General features: G+C 50.1%; 1 protein-coding gene and 1 non-coding gene across 7 annotated transcripts in view; both read right to left on the minus strand.

Moving 5' to 3' along the window:
• The window catches only part of LOC142581972 (uncharacterized), a 570,107-nt gene that overhangs the window by 482,228 nt on the left and 68,500 nt on the right, over positions 1-19,379 (minus strand). The window lies entirely within an intron of this gene.
• Positions 150-222, minus strand: TRNAT-CGU (transfer RNA threonine (anticodon CGU)). Its single transcript has one exon. It is a non-coding gene; the product is annotated as a tRNA-Thr (tRNA).

Genomic DNA, 19,379 nt, shown 5'->3' on the forward strand with positions numbered 1-19,379 from the left:
AACCGAGGGGCCCTATTTTTATTAATCATAGCACGAGAAGCCAACAAACAAAAACACAAAGGAAAACATCGGGGAAATTACTTGTACTTAATAATTGAATTAAAGAAATGATAAATTAATGGCAATGAAAGTGGATGAAATAAACGGCTTGCCGCAGGTGGGGTACGATCCTACGTCTTCGCATTACGCGTGCGATGCTCTAACCAATTGAGCTACCACGGCGCGGTTTCCCTACCCACTTTCTTGGGTATTTATGTGTTACTACTGGAACTAACCTTGGGAGCCAGCGCCACCACTCACAAACCTCGGTGGTGGATGCGGAACATCCTTTCTGCCGCAGGCGTCACGAGTACGTGATCCTTCTGGGTGAAGGCGACTGGTCAATAAAACCGCACATGCTACCTGAAGGCATCAATGTTGGAATAGAGCTCAGTACAACTGAAGTATGGAGTCTACAGATGTGCTCCATGTTTTCCCGCACATGAATGTGTGTGACAAGGCACACAATGTATTACGAGTGCCCTTCTTTTAAAAAGAAAAGTGAAATGTGAATATGGATGGAATTATATAGACACAGCATCAATTTACTCATGGTACCATTAAAGGCCCTAGAATGAGGGTGAGAAGGCGGCTGCGGGGGGGGGGGGGGTCGTTAATAAATGGACTATTCTGGTTTCAAAATACAATAGCAAGAAAAGTAAAAAGCTGAAAGGCGACATTTTTCGACAACTCTTCAAACTTCCGTGATTCCTTATGACTGTGCGTCAGTAACGAAGAAAACAGCCTACTACAACAGTAGCTTAATACTCAGGCATTAAGGCCAGTAAAAATATTCTACCTTCTTTTTTTCTGATTTGTGTTTTCAACTGTAAGCTCCAACTTAAATCTGGTAATTTTCGTATACGAGAGAGAGAGAGAGAGAGAGGAATACAAGAGAGGGAAGGCAGGTAGGTTAACCACACGCACATCTGGTTTGCTACCTTGCATTGGGGGAACGTGTAGAGGGACGGAAATAGAAAGAGAGGAGAAAATAAGAGTAGTTTCCTGCACATTTCAAGGTTCGCACCGAGTGTACACATGGTTGCCAAGACCTGCCGACTTGAGGTACTTCAACAATGCTTTCATGTCTTTCTGCGCCATCGACGCGTGCGGCCATGGTCCAAGGATCTTTATTTCCGAAAATGGTCTACAGTCCAGATGGTTCAGTGCTGTCCGGAGAGCTTCCCGCTTGACGTCGTGCTAGTGACAGAGACATCAGATGTGTTCAATCGTTTTTATAGTTACACAAGAGTCTTCTTTTTTATTGCGATAAAGACTTGCCCTTAAGGCATAATTCTTGATGCGTATATGTGTATTATATGTGTGCTGTGAGGCCTGTGTTGTGTATGAATTGAAGCAGTGTTTTGTAGAATCTGTTGTCATGTATCCAGCGGTCATAGCTGGTTGTCACACTGTAGCGGAGGCCGGCTTGCAGTAGGAGATGCGAGCGTTCCGATTTTAAACCAGTACATGTCCATATTAGGTGGTATGCGTCTGCTTCCATCACAGGAACGGAGCAGTATGGACACGTAGCACCCAGTGGTAAATGCGACCAGTTCCACCTTGAGATAACAGCCGGTGTAAGGGCCACTCCGGCCCGAAGCCTCCTAAGCACAACTTCCTCCGCCCTAGTAAGGTGAAGGGGGAGGGAGCAGACACACGGTGGGATAAGAGCGCGTGTGTCCTGCCGGAGAAAGTTTTTACGGGCTCGGAGCGAGTTAAGGGGTTAAGGTGGGAGGGGAATAGGTGGAAGATCAGGATTAGGAGGGCAGTGTGCCTGCTGGTCAGCAGCAATGTTGTGAGGGTTCGCTGAATGGCCTTGAATCCAGTGTACCTTGACGCAAGTAGCTGTCTTACTATTCATAGTGTGTATTGCCTCGCATATTTCCATCGCCTTATCAACCTTCTGTAGTTCCTGAATAGCCGCTAAAGAATCAGTGAAGGTATCTAGTTGCTTGATGGTAGGCAGCTTAGATGTCGCATATTGCACAGCGTCGTGGATGGCTTGAAGTTCCATTACTAGAGTGCTGGCTTCCGTAGATGAATAGAGCTGGTGGCCGCTGATGAAATTATGCGTAGTACTCAGGAATGATGTCCTTCCGCCGTCTGGGAGAATGGCAGCATCCGTATAGACTTTGCAGGTGTTAGCGCATGATGCATCGACGATATTGTGTTCGTCAATAATACCTGTTGTATCGCTGCGTCGTAACTTCGTTGGCTTATTAGTTGTGATGCTGGTGAATTCCCAGGGAGGCATTGGATAGGGATGATTGTCAATCCGAGAGCCGCGGTGAAAATGAGCATGCAACGCAGCGACAGCCGGAATAAGTTGCTTTTTTATTTCACGTGCTTTTTCACGTTGCAAAATTAGCTCTGCAATTGTGTTGAGCTGGGCATGTTCCTGTAAGGTTGGTATCGGAGTGATGCGGGGCAGTACTGTGATTGTGCGAACAGCATCGCGATTAATCGTCTCCAACTGCAAGAGTTGCACATGGGCGTATCGCCCATCCAATGCGGAACGAGTATGTCTTCGTAAATGCCACCCCGAGCCAAGGGCGGCACAATACTGTCGCCTGAGAGCGGGAAACTCTCGATGGTACTTGTAACATTAAGGATGGATCAAGACTATGAAGATGACACTTCGGAAGGTTGGGAGAAGACGAGTATTTGCGTATCATAGCTTTAGACACGATACCAAGCTTTCTTGCAGCGTCGGTTCTGGCTAAAGGGATTGGAACTGGTCGGGCTTCCACATGGGCAGACCAGGTGGCTTCGTCGGCGAGGTCATTAGCAGCAATGCCAGTATGTCCAGGTAGCCACTGGAATATAATTTCATGCCCTTTAGTGATAGCTTGATGGTGGTCTTCTCTTATTTAATACGTCAGCTGCTCATGAGATATATGATATAGGGCAAAATGCAGACTCGGAAATTCTGCCTTAGAATCGCAAAAGATGACCCATTTCTGCGATGTCTATTGAAGGGGGTATTTGACAGCAGCACGCAGGGCAGCACGCTCTGCCGCCGTTGACGTTGTTATGTGTGAGAGTTTCGATTTCATTCTGGTTTTCATAGCCGGAATGACATCGGCACCTGAAGTGCTGGTAGATGAGACCGAACTATCGGTATAGATGTGTATTCGGTCCCCATGTGTCTCATTCATTAATAGCAGCGTCATCTGTTTAAGAGATATTGTCACGTGGTAGTGACGGTGAAGAAAGAAGCAATACGGTGAAACACAAAACTAGCTTTTATTGGGCGAACCTGTGCCCACAAAAACAGGCTACACTTATAGCACAACGATAGCGGCGAACACGGTCGGCGATCGTCGGAAATCTGCTCAGCGGGTGAAGCGCGTCGGCTTTTATAGAGCAGTCGTCGAATGTTCCAGACTAATCGTTCGGACCCGCGTGCCTTCCACAATGTTCTACACCATTCGCGTTACGCGATGGAATCAGATAACACAAGGTTCGGCGACAACAGACAGCCGGGTAGAAGCATCGATAACTTTCCAGAAACGTCGGATACATGCAGGCGCGTCCCTCGCTGTGCGGTTACATTTGTTAAGCGGCGAAACGTGGTCGCCCGATAAAGATAAGTACACGTGTCAATACCCCCCTCTTAAAAAGCATCGTCCCGATGCTACAAATATAAGAGAGTGAAACACAAAAAGACACTTCTTAAACATAAGTAACAACAAAAAGAAATAAAGTCCAAAGGTCAGTTACGCGAAGCCACAAAGTTCATTAACGCTGGTAGTAGGGCTTGAGTCGCACAACGTGGACTATTTCAGGTCGTGAGCGGCGCCGCTGTGATAGCGAAATACCATCTGGCACGACCTCATAGTCCAGTGCGCCAATACGTCGGATGATCTTGTACGGTCCGAAATAGCGACGCAAAAGCTTCTCGCTCAGTCCTCGTCGGTGTATAGGGGTCCAAACCCAAACACGGTCACCGGGCTGGCACTCTACGAAGCGTCGTCGGAGGTTGTAGTGTCGGCTGTCGGTCCTCTGCTGGTTCTTAATTCGCAGGCGGGCGAGCTGTCGGGCTTCTTCGGCGCACTGGAGGTAGGTACGGACGTCAAGGTTCTCCTCGTCAGTGACGTGAGGCAGCATGGCGTCGAGCGTCGTCATCGGGTTCCTGCCGTAGACCAGCTTGAACGGCGTGATCTGTGTTGTTTCTTGTACCGCCGTGTTATAAGCGAATGTTACGTACGGCAGGACGGCATCCCAGGTCTTGTGTTCGACGTCGACGTACATCGCTAGCATGTCGGCGAGGGTCTTATTCAGCCGCTCCGTAAGACCATTCGTCTGCGGGTGGTAAGCCGTTGTCCTCCTGTGCCTTGTCTGACTGTATTTCAGAATGGCTTGGGTGAGCTCCGCTGTAAAGGCCGTTCCTCGGTCGGTGATGAGGACTTCTGGGGCGCCATGTCGCAACAGGATGTTTTCGACAAAGAATTTCGCCACTTCGGCTGCGCTACCTTTCGGCAGTGCTTTTGTTTCAGCGAAGCGGGTGAGGTAGTCCGTCGCCACGACGATCCACTTATTTCCGGTTATTGACGTCGGAAAGGGTCCCAGCAAGTCCATCCCGATCTGCTGGAATGGTCGGCACGGAGGCTCAATTGGCTGTAGTAATCCGGCTGGCCTTGTCGGCGGTGTCTTGCGTCGCTGACAGTCTCGGCATGTTTTGACATAACGGGTGACGTCGGCGGTCAGGCGCGGCCAATAATACTTTTCTTGTATCCTCGATAGTGTCCGGGAAAATCCGAGGTGTCCAGCGGTCGGATCGTCATGTAGGGCGTGCAATACTTCTGGACGAAGTCCTGACGGGACAACAAGAAGGTAATTGGCGCGGACTGGTGAGAAGTTCTTCTTCACGAGTAGACTGTCTTGAAGCGTGAAGGAAGATAACCCGCGCTTAAATGCCCTGGGGACAACGTCGGTGTGCCCTTCGAAATAATCGACGAGGCCTTTAAGTTCCGGGTCCGCTCGTTGTTGTTCGGCGAAGTCTTCCGCGCTTATTATTCCAAGGAAGGCGTCGTCATCCTCGTCATCTTGCGGCGGTGGGTCAATGGGGGCGCGTGATAGGCAATCGGCGTCTGAGTGTTTTCGTCCGGACTTGTATGTTACAGTGATGTCGTATTCTTGTAGTCTGAGGCTCCACCGTGCCAGCCGTCCTGAGGGATCCTTTAAATTCGCTAGCCAACACAAGGCGTGATGGTCGCTGACGACTTTGAATGGCCTGCCATATAGGTAAGGGCGAAATTTCGCTGTAGCCCAAACGATGGCGAGGCATTCCTTTTCGGTTGTAGAATAATTGCCTTCCGCTTTTGACAACGACCGGCTAGCGTAAGCTATCACGTGTTCATGTCCATGTTTTCTCTGGACCAGGACGGCGCCGAGGCCTAGGCTACTGGCGTCAGTGTGGATTTCGGTATCGGCGTGCTCGTCGAAGTGCGCAAGTACGGGCGGCGTCTGCATGCGTCGTTTGAGTTCTTGAAATGCGTCGGCCTGCGGCGTTTCCCACTTGAACTCGACGTCACATTTAGTTAGCTGCGTCAGCGGCTCAGCGATGCGTGAAAAGTTCTTGACAAATCGCCTGTAGTAGGCACACATGCCAAGAAATCTACGCACTGCCTTCTTGTCGATGGGCTGTGGGAACTTTGCTATGGCAGCTGTCTTCTGCGGGTCGGGGCGGACTCCAGATTTGCTGATGACGTGGCCTAAAAATAGAAGCTCCTCGTAAGCGAAGCGGCACTTTTCCGGCTTCAGAGTAAGTCCTGATGACCTGATGGCCTCTAGTACTGTTGCCAGCCGCCTAAGGTGAACGTCGAAATTTCCGGCGAAGACGACGACGTCATCCAAGTATACGAGACAGGTCTGCCACTTCAATCCTGCTAAAACCGTGTCCATCACGCGCTGGAACATTGCAGGCGCCGAGCACAGTCCGAATGGCATAACCTTGAACTCGTAGAGGCCGTCTGGGGTGATGAAGGCGGTCTTTTCGCGATCTCTTTCGTCGACTTCTATTTGCCAATAGCCAGACTTCAGGTCCATCGACGAGAAATATTTAGCGTTGCAGAGCCGATCCAATGCGTCATCTATCCGTGGGAGGGGGTATACGTCCTTCTTCGTGATCTTGTTCAGACGACGATAATCGACGCAGAAACGTAGGGTTCCGTCCTTTTCCTTTACCAGAACAACAGGGGATGCCCACGGGCTTTTCGACGGCTGGATGATGTCGTCGCGCAGCATTTCGTCGACTTGTTCTCTTATAGCTTCACGTTCTCGCGCCGAAACTCGGTAAGGGCTCTGACGGAGTGGTCAAGCGCATTCCTCGGTGATTATGCGATGCTTGGCGACTGGTGTTTGTCGAATCCTCGATGACGTCGAAAAGTAGCCTTTGTATCGTCGGAGCAGACTTCTAAGCTGCTGCTGCTTAATCATAGGGAGATTTGGATTAATGTCGTAGTCTGGTTCGGGAACCATGGTCGTCGGGGTAGATGCGGCGGAATCCGAGAGGACAAACGCATTACTTGTTTCCAGAATTTCCTCGATGTACGCGATCGTCGTGCCCTTGTTGATGTGCTTGAACTCCTGGCTGAAGTTTGTCAGCAACACTTCAGTTTTCCCTCCATGCAGTCGAGCGATCCCTCTTGCGACGCAAATTTCACGGTCTAGCAGTAGACGTTGGTCGCCTTCGACGACGCCTTCTACGTCAGCGGGTGTTTCGGTGCTGACCGAAATAACAATGCTGCAGCGAGGCGGGATGCTCACTTGATCTTCGAGCACACTCAAGGCGTGGTGACTACGAGGGCTCTCCGGCGGCATTGCTTTATCTTCCGACAGCGTTACTGACTTCGACTTCAGGTTGATGATTGCGCCGTGTTGGTCCAGGAAGTCCATACCGAGAATGACGTCTCGTGAACACTGTTGGAGGATAACGAAGGTGGCAGGGTAAGTCCGGTCATGAATGGTTATTCTTGCCGTGCAGATCCCAGTCGGCGTGATGAGGTGTCCTCCAGCGGTGCGAATCTGAGGGCCTTCCCATGCGGTCTTAACTTTCTTCAACTGGGCGGCGATGTGTCCACTCATTACGGAGTAATCGGCCCCTGTGTCGACTAAGGCAGTGACTGCGTGGCCGTCGAGAAGCACGTCGAGGTCGGTTGTTCTTTGTCTGGCATTGCAGTTAGGTCTTGGCGTTGGATCACGGCTGCGTCGTGTTGAACTGAAGTTGGAACGTCGCGTCGTCAAGTAGTCTTTCGTCGGTGTAGTTTTGGCTTCCAGACTTCGTTGGGACGGCGGCGTGTCGTTATGTCGTCGAGATGGTCTCTTCGTCGTCTTCGTCGGCGGCGGAGGATCTTCGTCAGTTCGACGAACAGCAACCGCACCTCCATCGGTTGCTGCTTTTAGTTTTCCGGGTATGGGCTCGCAGAGCGGCCCCGGGCTGGGCCAGTGTATGGACGGCGCTGCGGCGACAGGTAGCGGCCTGGTGACGGCGAACGGGACGGTCGTCGAGAGTTCCACTGAGTGGCGGCTAGGTAATCGGCAATGTCACGTGGGCGCTCCCCAAGCTGTGGACGCGGCGCGTTGACGGCGAACCCTCTCAGTCCCATGTCGCGGTATGGGCATCGGCGGTACACATGGCCGGCTTCTCCGCAGTGATAGCAGAGCGGGCGGTGGTCGGGGGCTCGCCAAATGTCCGTCTTCCTCGCATAGGTGCGCTGGGCGACGGGTGGGCGCGCTGGCGGCGGCGGCGGCGGCGGCGGACGACGGAATTGCGGTGTTGCAGGACCTTGGCGCGGTCGCGCAGGGGGGCCTTGACGGCGGGCGACGGCGGCGGCGTAGGTCATTGCTTCCGGCTGCGGTGGTTCTGGTTGCACCTCAGGAACTCCAAGGGATCGGTGCACCTCTTCTTTCACGATGTCGGCGATAGAGGCCACTTGAGGCTGCGACGAAGGCAAGACCTTGAGCAGTTCTTCGCGCACAATGGCCCTGATGGTCTCGCGCAGATCGTCCGTGGCCAGTGATTGAATTCCTGCGTAGTGGGTAGAGCTTGTGCGGCGGTTGAATTGCCGGTTCCGCATTTCGAGTGTCTTCTCAATGCCGGTGGCCTCGCGAAGGAACTCTGCTACGGTCGTCGGTGGGCTTCGTACCATTGCGCCGAAAAGTTCTTCCTTCACACCACGCATGAGTAGGCGTACTTTCTTTTCCTCGGCCATATCCGGGTCGGCGTGGCGGAACAGACGGCTCATTTCTTCCTAAAGATGGCAACGTTCTCATTTGGTAGCTGCACTCGGGCGTCCAGCATAGCTTCGGCCCTTTCCTTGCGCACGACACTTGTAAAGGTGCGCAGGAAGGCGCTACGGAACAGATCCCACGTTGTCAAGGTCGACTCCCTGTTCTCAAACCAAGTTCTGGCGGCGTCTTCTAAGGCGAAGTAGACATGCCGCAGCTTGTCGTCGGGGTCCCAGTTGTTGAATGTCGCGATCCGTTCGTAGGTTTCCAGCCATGATTCCGGGTCTTCGAATGTTGAACCGCGGAACGTTGGAGGCTCCCTGGGCTGCTGCAGCACGATGGGGGACGCTGGGGCTGCCATTGGGGTTTCCTTGGCCACAATCTTCTTGGTCTTCTCAGGTAGAAGTCCGTGCTCCGGGGGCAGCTGTTGAAGACGGCGGCTTGCTCGATGTTCCGGGACGGCGCTGGTGTTGTCTTTGCCGTCTGGGCTTCGATTACGGCTTGTCGGGGGCGTCCGGTACATGGACGTAAAGCACCTCCACCAGATGTCACGTGGTAGTGACGGTGAAGAAAGAAGCAATACGGTGAAACACAAAACTAGCTTTTATTGGGCGAACCTGTGCCCACAAAAACAGGCTACACTTATAGCACAACGATAGCGGCGAACACGGTCGGCGATCGTCGGAAATCTGCTCAGCGGGTGAAGCGCGTCGGCTTTTATAGAGCAGTCGTCGAATGTTCCAGACTAATCGTTCGGACCCGCATGCCTTCCACAATGTTCTACACCATTCGCGTTACGCGATGGAATCAGATAACACAAGGTTCGGCGACAACAGACAGCCGGGTAGAAGCATCGATAACTTTCCAGAAACGTCGGATACATGCAGGCGCGTCCCTCGCTGTGCGGTTACATTTGTTAAGCGGCGAAACGTGGTCGCCCGATAAAGATAAGTACACGTGTCAATATTTTTGAGTGATTGACCTTATTCTTTGCACCCGCAATACTTAGGTGCACCCGAGACTGTTGGAAACACCACAAGGGCAATGAAGGTCTTGCTGCTGGTATGCATCTTAATGGAACGCAATCTGTATGGGGGATGATAACTTCATAAAAATTTGCACTTGGTCTCTGCGATGGCAAGAACGCCAAGCAATGATCTGGTACGCGGGAAAGATGACGGATATGCGTGCTGAGATACTCCACAGCAACGTGTGTTTGGATGGGACTTTCTTTAGCGAGCACGACCGTTGCAGCTGTTGACGCACAGCGAGGAAGTCCTGCACACATGCGCAGTGCTTGGCCCTGTAAGTTCTCCAATGAACGAACATTTTACTTGCACGTACTGGACAACACTGGAAGGCTGTAGCGTAGATATCCTAGGAATAGAGCTCTGTGCAAATGTGCACAGATGTGCACATTTGTACAGATGTGCCCCATGTTTTCCCGCACATGAATCTCAGTATACCTGAACAATCGGTAATAGTTTTTTTTTTCAGATACGTGCAATGAGGGCTCCAGGAAAGATTTCAATCATTACATCCAAGAATGGATGGGTCTTTCCATAGGTGATAGCGTGTCTATTAATTAAGACTGGGTATGGCGTCATAGGTTTACGTGTGAATGCAATCAATGCACATTTCTCAGTCGATACAGTCACGCCTTGTGTTTGAAGGTATGGTGATGTCAAAGTTGATGCCCGCTATAATCGCGCGTGAGCCTGAAGGCGAGTGACCGCGGAAGTCCAAAGGGAAATGTCATCTGCGTATGTTGAGAGCCAGATTTTTTTAGGTAAAACTTCAGCTATTCCTATAAGTGTCACATTGAACAACTTGAGACTCAATCCTCCTTCGTGAGGCACGCCGCAGTCGTCGTAATATTGAGCTCTAGGGCCAAAAAACGACCAGCGGTTTATGTAGTCGGATAACCAACGAAACATGCGGCCGCCGATTCCAATAGTCTCCAGGGAGTTGATGACGGCGTCATGTGCAACGTCGTCATACACACCTTTCACGTCGAGAAAGAGCGCAACTGATATGCGCTTATGGCTTTTCTCGCTTTTCTCCTGTTGCACAAACGTTGTCAGATCAATGACGCTGTCAAATGAGGAATGCCCCCGATGAAAGCCTGCCATGGAAGCGGGGTAGATATTGTAACCCTCTAGATACCATTCTAGACGTGCAAGGGCCATCCTTTCCATCACCTTTCCGATGCAGCTGGCAAGGGCGACAGGGCGATATGCCGCCAAGTCCAACGGAGATTTTTCCGGCTTTAGCAAAATCACCACACGACTAAACTTTCATTGCAGGGGAACTTTACCTCAATGGCACGAGTCATTGAAACTGTTCAGAAGCGTTCTTCTCGTCTCTTGTCCGAGGTATACCAGGGCAGCATAGGTGACGCCGTCAGGACTTGGAGTGGATGATCGTTTAGAAACAGCCAGGGCAGCTTCGAGTTCTTCCATGGTAATGGACACGTCCATTTTTGGTACCCGAGGCACAGGGAGGTCACTTAGATCAACGTTGGTGTTGACAGGCTCGCCAATGACTCTCACACAGAATTCCTCCGCCACACCACGGTCAGTTTGGCAAAGGGGGATGGCCAAAGCTGCGAATGGCTGTCGTTGTTGCGGGGATGAACAAAGACCACAGACTACCCTCCCGATATGTGAAAGCTGTTAGCGAGGGCCCAGTGATCCACAGAATGTCTCCCATCACTCAATCTCTAGCTTGTCTATGCGACGCTGAACTTTCTTCTGAATGCGTCGTGCGTTTCTGAAATCTTAAATTGTTTTAGTGCGCCTGTATCGTCGCTCTGCACACCGTCGAATCACACGAAGTCTCTCAAGTTCAATGTAGAAATAGGCTCGGTTTGACAACAGCGATAATAACACTTGGCAGCTTTCATTGCTTCTGAGATGGTGTCGTCGACGTTGCGGGCGAAATCTCCCCGACACGCTTCTTCTTTAAGCGACATAAACATAGCCCACTCAGTGCTCTTCAAGACACTACGAGAGAAAGACCGAGCGAGCCCATTAATCTTTAGGTGGGTTGGAATGTCATCACTTCTATGAGTCTCGATGTCACAAAAGCATTTGACATGTGACGTGAAGCTCCGTGATACTAAGATCAAGTCCAGGCAGCTGCTATACGCAGGGCCCCGCAGATACGTCGACCTGCCATCGTTCATGATGCAGAGGTCATAGTCAGAGGCAAGCGACACAACCATTCCTTCCCCTTGAGTTGCTCTTGGTGCTTCCCCAAAGCAAGTGGTGCGCATTTAGGTCCCCAGTGATGACCCAGGAGGGTCATCACTTTAATATGTATTTCAGTCTTTCACAGTCAAACTGCCTTGATGGGGAGATGTAACAACCAATAAGAGTGAAAGACACTTTGTTCTTTCTGACGAGCAGGCATACGTATTGACTGTAGTCATGAAGTTGAACAGTGTGCGAAACATAGGTCAAGTCTGTGCGGATGTAAATGAGAACGCTGGTTCGTTCTTCGCGTGTGGAAGAAGCAAAAACTTCGTAACCAGATAATCTGTAAGGAGTTGATACGTTCGGTTCGCAAATAACAGCTATAGGAAACCGATTCTTCAAGACAAATTGGCGAAAATCCGAGATGCGGGGCTTCAAGCCTCCTCTAGCATTCCATTGAAAAATTGTCGCAATTCTAACTTCAGTGCGAAAAGAAAGTATTCGGGGAGCCATGGTGCTTTATGAGTTTTGCAAGTACTCGATTGCATCCAGTATTTGCGACGCGCTTTGAGCTGTCGGTGTCTGCAATATGTGTGTGTGCATGTTTTCTTTTTTTTTCTTTTTGTTCTATGGAAACGCATGCTGTAAGGCGGTTTTTGCTGTTGTTTATTTTACTCGAGTCAGTATAATTCAGAAAGCGTTCGGACACTTAAAATTACGCGCATGTCTGCCGACTGCAGAAAGCTCATCCAACCTTAATTTAGGGGTCGATCGAATCCAAGCTACAGTCGTACATGCCAGAAAATATTTGGTATGCGTGATTGTATACAGCTTTTCTTGACTTGAAATTCTTTGCTTTTACCCCTTTTCTGTCATTACTCACTCTTCAGCTCGAGTACATCAACTGACAAAGTCAAGGCAGGTGCATTTGTTGATGTGCAGTGGATATGGCGAGTGACACAGTGCATGTACAACTTTTTTTTTCGCAGTAACATAAAATTCATTACCGAAAGTAGCTGGGTGGAGATAACATCGGTGGGCGTGACTGTGCAGTTCGTGAGCTCAAAAGGTTACTTTTCATTTACTTTTAGTACTTCAATGACCACCGTAAAGAGTGCATGAGGTATGGGTATGAAATAACTTAATCAGCGCCACATCACTTTATGTACAAATATGATCAGCCACAGAGTCTTACGATGTTGTTGAGCGGGCCATGGCGGTGATGTGACAAGGAAGGCTGTGCTATAGTCCTGGGCCGCTGGCCAGTATATTGAAAGTGGAGAAATACCGTACGGATACGCGATGAAGCGACTTGAAGACAAAGATGACAATGAGTGGGAGTGAACTTTTAGAGTTGAAACGCTGATGTCATATTGTTACGTGAAACTCGAAGATAGCGGCCACTGAACTGAAGACGACAAATTGCCTTTCCATATATACACTCTAAGAAGAATTCCGGGGAAAACGGGAGTAACTGCGCAGTTAGTCCCAAAAAGGGCGCTTTCGTCCCTCAAGGGAGTAACTGCATGGATGTGCGTGCCGTGTGCAAATTTTGGAGAGTAAGTGCTTAGTCCCTGGTCGGAAAGAGAGCAACGGGAGGACGAACGGCAACAGTTACTCCCCATGCGCTCCGCTGTTTTCGCCCGTGTCGTGCAGTGATGCGGCAAAAACTGTATTGTCTATAAATCGTGAATAGTTCGAAGTTCGTGCACTGTCTATTGAACTACATGCAAAGCAGCACTTTGCCTCTTCGTGAAAAAATTGCGTGAAACTTAAAGTTGGAATGTGAAGAGCCATGCCCTTCGTGCGCACACCATAAGTGAGCGATACACATTAAACCCACAAGTCGTTGATAGACGGCCAGGTTTCGCTGGTGAATAGTACCCAAGTTCGTTCCTTTCCAAGGAGATTACGAACTTAACTGAAGCGATGTGTAGCTCAAACGGGACACACTAAGCGACAGAGCAACTGTCCGTCTCTGTCGTCTTAGGTGCCCCGTCTGAGCTCGCTACACATTAACATCGCGTAGTGCCTCAGTTGAAAGCACCCTAAGAATACTCGGGCAGATTTCTTTTCGCGCTCGCTTATGGTTGCAAGTACACTCAACGTTACACTCTCCCCGCACAGCATACACAAAATGCAGAGTCGCTTTTACATTGCCGCACCTGCGTTCCCATGCTTAACGTATCTCAATTTCCTACCCCCGACAACCAATCTGCCGTGGTGCAGTGGTTAGAGTAGCTGACTTAAGATTGCGAGGACCTGAGTTCGAATCCTGCTTTCGGGCGCCTTTTTTTTCTTTTTTTATCACCTCAGAAATCTTTTTTATTAGCGTATAAATGCCTAATTTCATTAATTCCACCTTCGCGGAGCATCGGAAATAATGACCGTTACTCCCTTGAGGAGCATCGGAAAAGAGCAACTGTTAGTCCTCGGAGGAGTAACGGCATGGGGAGTAACAGGTCATCCCCTCGCACTTACCCCCTAAAGGGAGGAATGGTTGTGGCAGATCAGTTGCTCCCCTAAAGGAGCAACCTCAATACCCCATTTCCTCCTTTTCTTCTTAGAGTGTATGCTGGCTTCCATCTTGGCCAATGGTTGCTGATTACAGATTTGTATACATATCATGTAATACCATGTCCGTGTAGTTTCCCGTTTACATTGCTGGCCTGTATTAAGAACAACCAATGAATTTAACAGCACAATTCCGGATTGCTTTAAGCTCGTTAATAAGGTGAAATGGATGGTGGTCACATACAAAAGACGCCGCCAGTTAAGTTCTGATTACTGACTTATGAGACATATTATATATGTGAGGTCTGATTGTGTGGGGGCGCAAATCTCTCTATAAGAATCACATAGTTAGATTTCCGGATGAGGCAATGTTGGCCACATGCGCTCGTCAAGATAAGCCATTAAGGACGGCGACAAGGTACGTCAAATCGGACTAAATCTGCGGCTAATGTTAGTGATAGAGGCAAGTGAAGGTAGATAAATGAATCCGTAGTGCACATGCACTTCAAGGGGTATCAGTGACGATGACGTTCCACAACATATAATCACGCACGGCCCACTTTTCACGGGCAGCTGTACTCCCACTGCAACAGCACGTGCTACAATAAATTGGCCTCCTCGTAGGTTTTGACTTTCTGGGGTAGAATTAATGAGGGTCTGCGACATATTTCAATGGAAAAATCCCCTTCTCGTATCCCCAGTATCCCCAGTATCCGTATCCGCGGGCCTCCTCTAAGGATTGCCCGCGGATGCGGACGGAATTCACCATTCTAAAACGAATGGTGCGGGACAATTCAACGCATCGAGAGGCTGCTACCGCTGTACGGCGACGTCGGCATCGACACAGAAAACGTTCGCGAAATTCCGAAACTGCAGATAGGTACACGCCAGCTACCGTCAGAAGGACTGCCGCATCACCACACTGCGCCACCAAGACAGATACAAGGAAAGAAAACAAAGCGGGGAGGCTCGCCCGTCCTGAAGAATGGCCTGAGCTACCGAGCGCACATCTCTCTGCTAAGTTACCTCAAAACGCACCGACTTCCACGGCTTCTGCACCTGTTGAAGCGACGCTGATTGATGATCTCCAGGTCATCAACATTCTGCGGTCGCTCATGAATGCCATTCGCGTTATACTTACCAACATGAAGTCTTCGTCTGCGCAAAGCGCACTACAGGTGCTGGACACTTTGAGTCCAGTACTTGCAGCTCTTGGTTAAAGGGCCCCTGAAACGGTTCGGACAAATTTTGTAGACGCGTAGGGTACAGCTTAAGTAGAACATCCGCACCACAATTTAGGTGAAGCGTTACGTATTAATGGAGCTACAAGCGATTAGAAGCTACCCTCCTCCCTAGCCATGCTTTTCCTCCTCAACTCGTTCGCCGAGCGAGTGGGGCTAAGCTCCGCCTTCACTGGTTCAACGTCACGATGCGACGTCACATCGTCCACATCCGGTTGTTTTGGAGCCCGCCCCCGCCCGCGCGAGACCGCTCCACTAGCCGCTTGGCCGTCGACCCCAAGCGAGAGCTATCGAAGCAGCGTGCGTTGCGAGCATCTGTCGTAGCGCTGAACGTGTCTTGTATTCCGGTAACCACAGGCAAGCTGGTCATTTCGGCAAATGACTGTAGGCATAAACTCAAGCTGATGAAGGAACTTTAGAGTAGACGTACGTGAGCGGCCTGATCGGTCTGCACGGTCCACACACTTGTTGGTGCAGCGCTTAACCAGCCAAACAAAGCGCTGATATTGCTCTAACCAAGTGTAAAACATTTTAAACATTTATAAAAACAACGTGTTCATGATTACACTCCTGCGAAAAATACACACCAGCAGCAAAGAAGAATACACTTCGTTGCTGCTACTGTGTATGGTTGAGCTCTGTGCCACCAGGTGGCTGCACCGTGCAGACCATTCGCATTTGCCCTTCTGCTCATCTCATGGCTCATCCCGTTACGGCAAAGTCAAGCGGCCAGACGCTGTCCCCTTGCGCTTGCGTTTTCCCTAATACCGGACTCGGGAAACGCTATTGCGTTAGTAATCTTCCGGTGTAAAGTGGACGGTCACAAACGCGCAAATCCTGGCGCCGATCGGATAGCGGCAGTCCGATGCGCAGCAGCCAGTTCGCTCGTACGCTGCCTTGCAGAGGGACACGATGTCGCAGCTTGACATATTGCCAGTCGCTACGTTTGCAGTCCACAAGGCAACAAAGTCGACTCATAGTGCTCGCGAAAAGACCGAGACCGACTCTGACAGCGGGGCTCTCTTCAAAATGGAGTACGTTGTAACACAAGCAGACGACACATGCTGTGTGCCGGAAGTGTTTAAGTGTACTGAAAAATTTTTCTTGTGCATTCTCTCTATGTTACCTTCTTTTCATAACAACAAATTAACTAACATTCCAACTATTACGAAGATCATTTGTTTACCATAAAGTTGGAAAAATTATCGATCACGCGCCTTTGTCAGCCAATCGGATAGCTCTCCCCACTGACGTCGTATGGGTGATTTCGGTCATATGGGTATGGGCGGCTTAAAATTCCGCCGAGCAGTGCGCTGCGATCGGCAGCGATGTGCATATTTAAAACCTTATAATAAATTACACGCTTTACGCGGAGCACTTAGATGTGTCAATTAATGATCAGAAGGACCTACTCTAACGACTCAATACGTTTGTAGAAAATCGTCAAAAGCGTTTCAGGGTCCCTTTAAAATCATGGCTCTCCAGAAGCCGTCGTTTCGTGACGAAGTCCGAAACGCGTCGATATTTCAGTGGAACGCCAGAGGACTGAAGTCACGCATGTCGGACTTTCGACAGTTCGTGTTCACGAATAAGTTCCCAATCATCGTCATCTGCGAGCCCTTATCAGATAACATCAGACTGTCCGGGTATGAGTGTTTCATGTCAGCCACCCAGGGAGAATGCAGCAAGATCATCGTATTCCTGCGACGTGATCTTACGTATGTCCATCACCCAGTGTCGCCTGACCAAGAAAACCAATACGTATGTCTGACAGTAAAGAAAGGCAAGCTCACTTTCACATTAATTGGAGCCTACATATCGCCCTCAAGTCGGCTGGACTGCGAGAGATTACGGCGAATCACGACGGCGACTCCGCAGCCTTTGGTGATTACTGGAGATTTTAATGCCCACCACCATCTCTGGGGAAGTTCTAAGATAAACTCGAGAGGCAGAAAATTAGTGTCATTTGCCTCCGAACAAGAACTGTGCTTGTTAAATGATGGAAGCCCCACCTTCCTGCGTGGAACTGCCTACTGTAGCTGCCTGGACCTGACCTTTGTTTCACGCTCTTTCACTAGAAAGGTCAGGTGGTTTCCGGATATTGAAACGCGGGGAAGTGACCACCTACCCACTTATCTTAGGGTTGAAGGGTTGACGGACTCCAGGTTAGCCGGCGTCACACAATGTATCGACTGGCCAATGTTCAAGTCAATTGTCGAAGACGGCTGTCGTGATGACTTGTCCTCTAGCCTAGAGGACATCATAAAAGGTGCCCTAGAGGTTGCGAAACATTCGCTTCTGAGAACGTATACACGCACCGAATACGACATCGAGCTAGAGAAGCTTCGTGCAATTCGTCGTCGTGCAGAGCGAAGATACAGGCGCACGAAGTCTGTACATGACTTGAGGTTGGCCAGAAGAACTCAAAAGAAGATTCAGCGTCGCATGGACAAACTCGCATCGCAAAGATGGAAATCATTCTGCGAATCTTTGGATCCACGAAAACCTTTGTCTCACATATGGAGAACTGTTCGTGGTCTCCGTGGAACCCCTCAGCAGCGCCACCCTTTTAAGTCTTTGGCCCTTCACCAACAATGCAGCGAGATTGACGTAGCGGAAGCTTTCTGCAGGAGGATTGCTGGCGAAACTAGTTCCGCTGGAACATCGACGCTCCACCACTCACCGGTTTCACGCGACCCCCGCATGGATAGTCCTTTCTCCATGGACGAGCTCGAAGCTGCATTGGCCTTGTGCAAGCGTTCCTCTTCACCAGGACCCGACGGTATAACCTACCGTGCCCTATGTAATCTTGGCGAAGAGGCTCGAAAAGAGCTCCTGCTCTTGTTCAACAGCTCCTGGCAGACAGGTACGGTTCCGCAGGAATGGAAGACCAGTCGCCTAATTCCACTACTCAAGCCTGGCAAGTCGCCTGTAGACATTGCATCATACCGACCAATTGCACTTGCCAGTTGCATCGGAAAACTGATGGAGAGGATGGTTCTAGCACGGCTAGAATGGTACCTCGAACATTACCAGGTATATCCAGATGCAGTGGCCGGCTTCAGGCGTGGCCGTTCTTCCATAGACAACGTTATCGACTTAGTGACGTACGTCGAGCACCAGAAGTCCTGCAAAAGATTATCTGCTGCCCTGTTTCTGGATGTTAAAGGAGCGTACGATAACGTAACGCACGAAGCGATTTTCAACGCGTTAGAGGCAGTAGGACTTGGCGGCAAAGTCTATCTCTGGATAAGTAGCTATCTACATAAGAGATCCTTTTTCGTGCTTACCGAGGATGGCCCGACCTCACAGCATTACAGTAATTGTGGGGTGCCTCAGGGCGGAGTACTCAGCCCAACGCTCTTCAGTCTAACACTCATTGGACTCTCCGACATCCTGCCAAGCACCGTTAGGCTCTCCATCTATGCCGACGACATTTGCATTTGGACGTCGGCTGTGACGCGACTGCAGCTTCGCGCGCGGCTTCAAAAGTCAGCCACTTTAACATCATCCTACCTTAGAGAACAAGGACTTCGTATATCATACGAAAAGTGCGCAGCGGTGGCATTTACCAGGAAATCAATGTCTCCATACATGATATCCGTCGACAGACACATGATCTCGTACAACACGAGTCACAGATTTTTGGGGGTGGTCCTTGATAAAAATCTCTCCTGGACCCCTCATGTGAATTATGTGAAAAAGCGCCTGACAGGAATTTGTCATATGTTTCAGTTCCTTGCAGGAAAGACCTGGGGAGTACCAATACACTCTATGCTGCAACTGTACAGGGTCCTCTTTATTGGATTCCTACGGTACAGTCTACCGGTCATGTCCAACACCTGCAGAACTAACCTGAATATAATTCAAAGCATCCAAGCCCAAGCCCTCAAGATATGTCTCGGTCTACCGCGGAGTGCGTCAACGACTGAGGTTATTGCAGTCGCTCACGATTTCACTATTAAAACGCACATTATCATTGAAACAATGCGTGTGCACATACGACACTTTGCCCGGACCCCTACCCACCACCTAGGAAGTCTCCCAGTAGATAGGCCGCACACGACATTCAGTGCGACTGTCTTCACGCACTGTGCCTCTTTCAGGTCAGGTTACACACCTGCGGCAAGGCCTTCCATTCCTCCATGGTGTA

The sequence above is a fragment of the Dermacentor variabilis genome, chromosome 5, assembly GCF_050947875.1.
Source record: "Dermacentor variabilis isolate Ectoservices chromosome 5, ASM5094787v1, whole genome shotgun sequence".
In the NCBI taxonomy this organism is placed as follows: Eukaryota; Metazoa; Arthropoda; class Arachnida; order Ixodida; family Ixodidae; genus Dermacentor; species Dermacentor variabilis.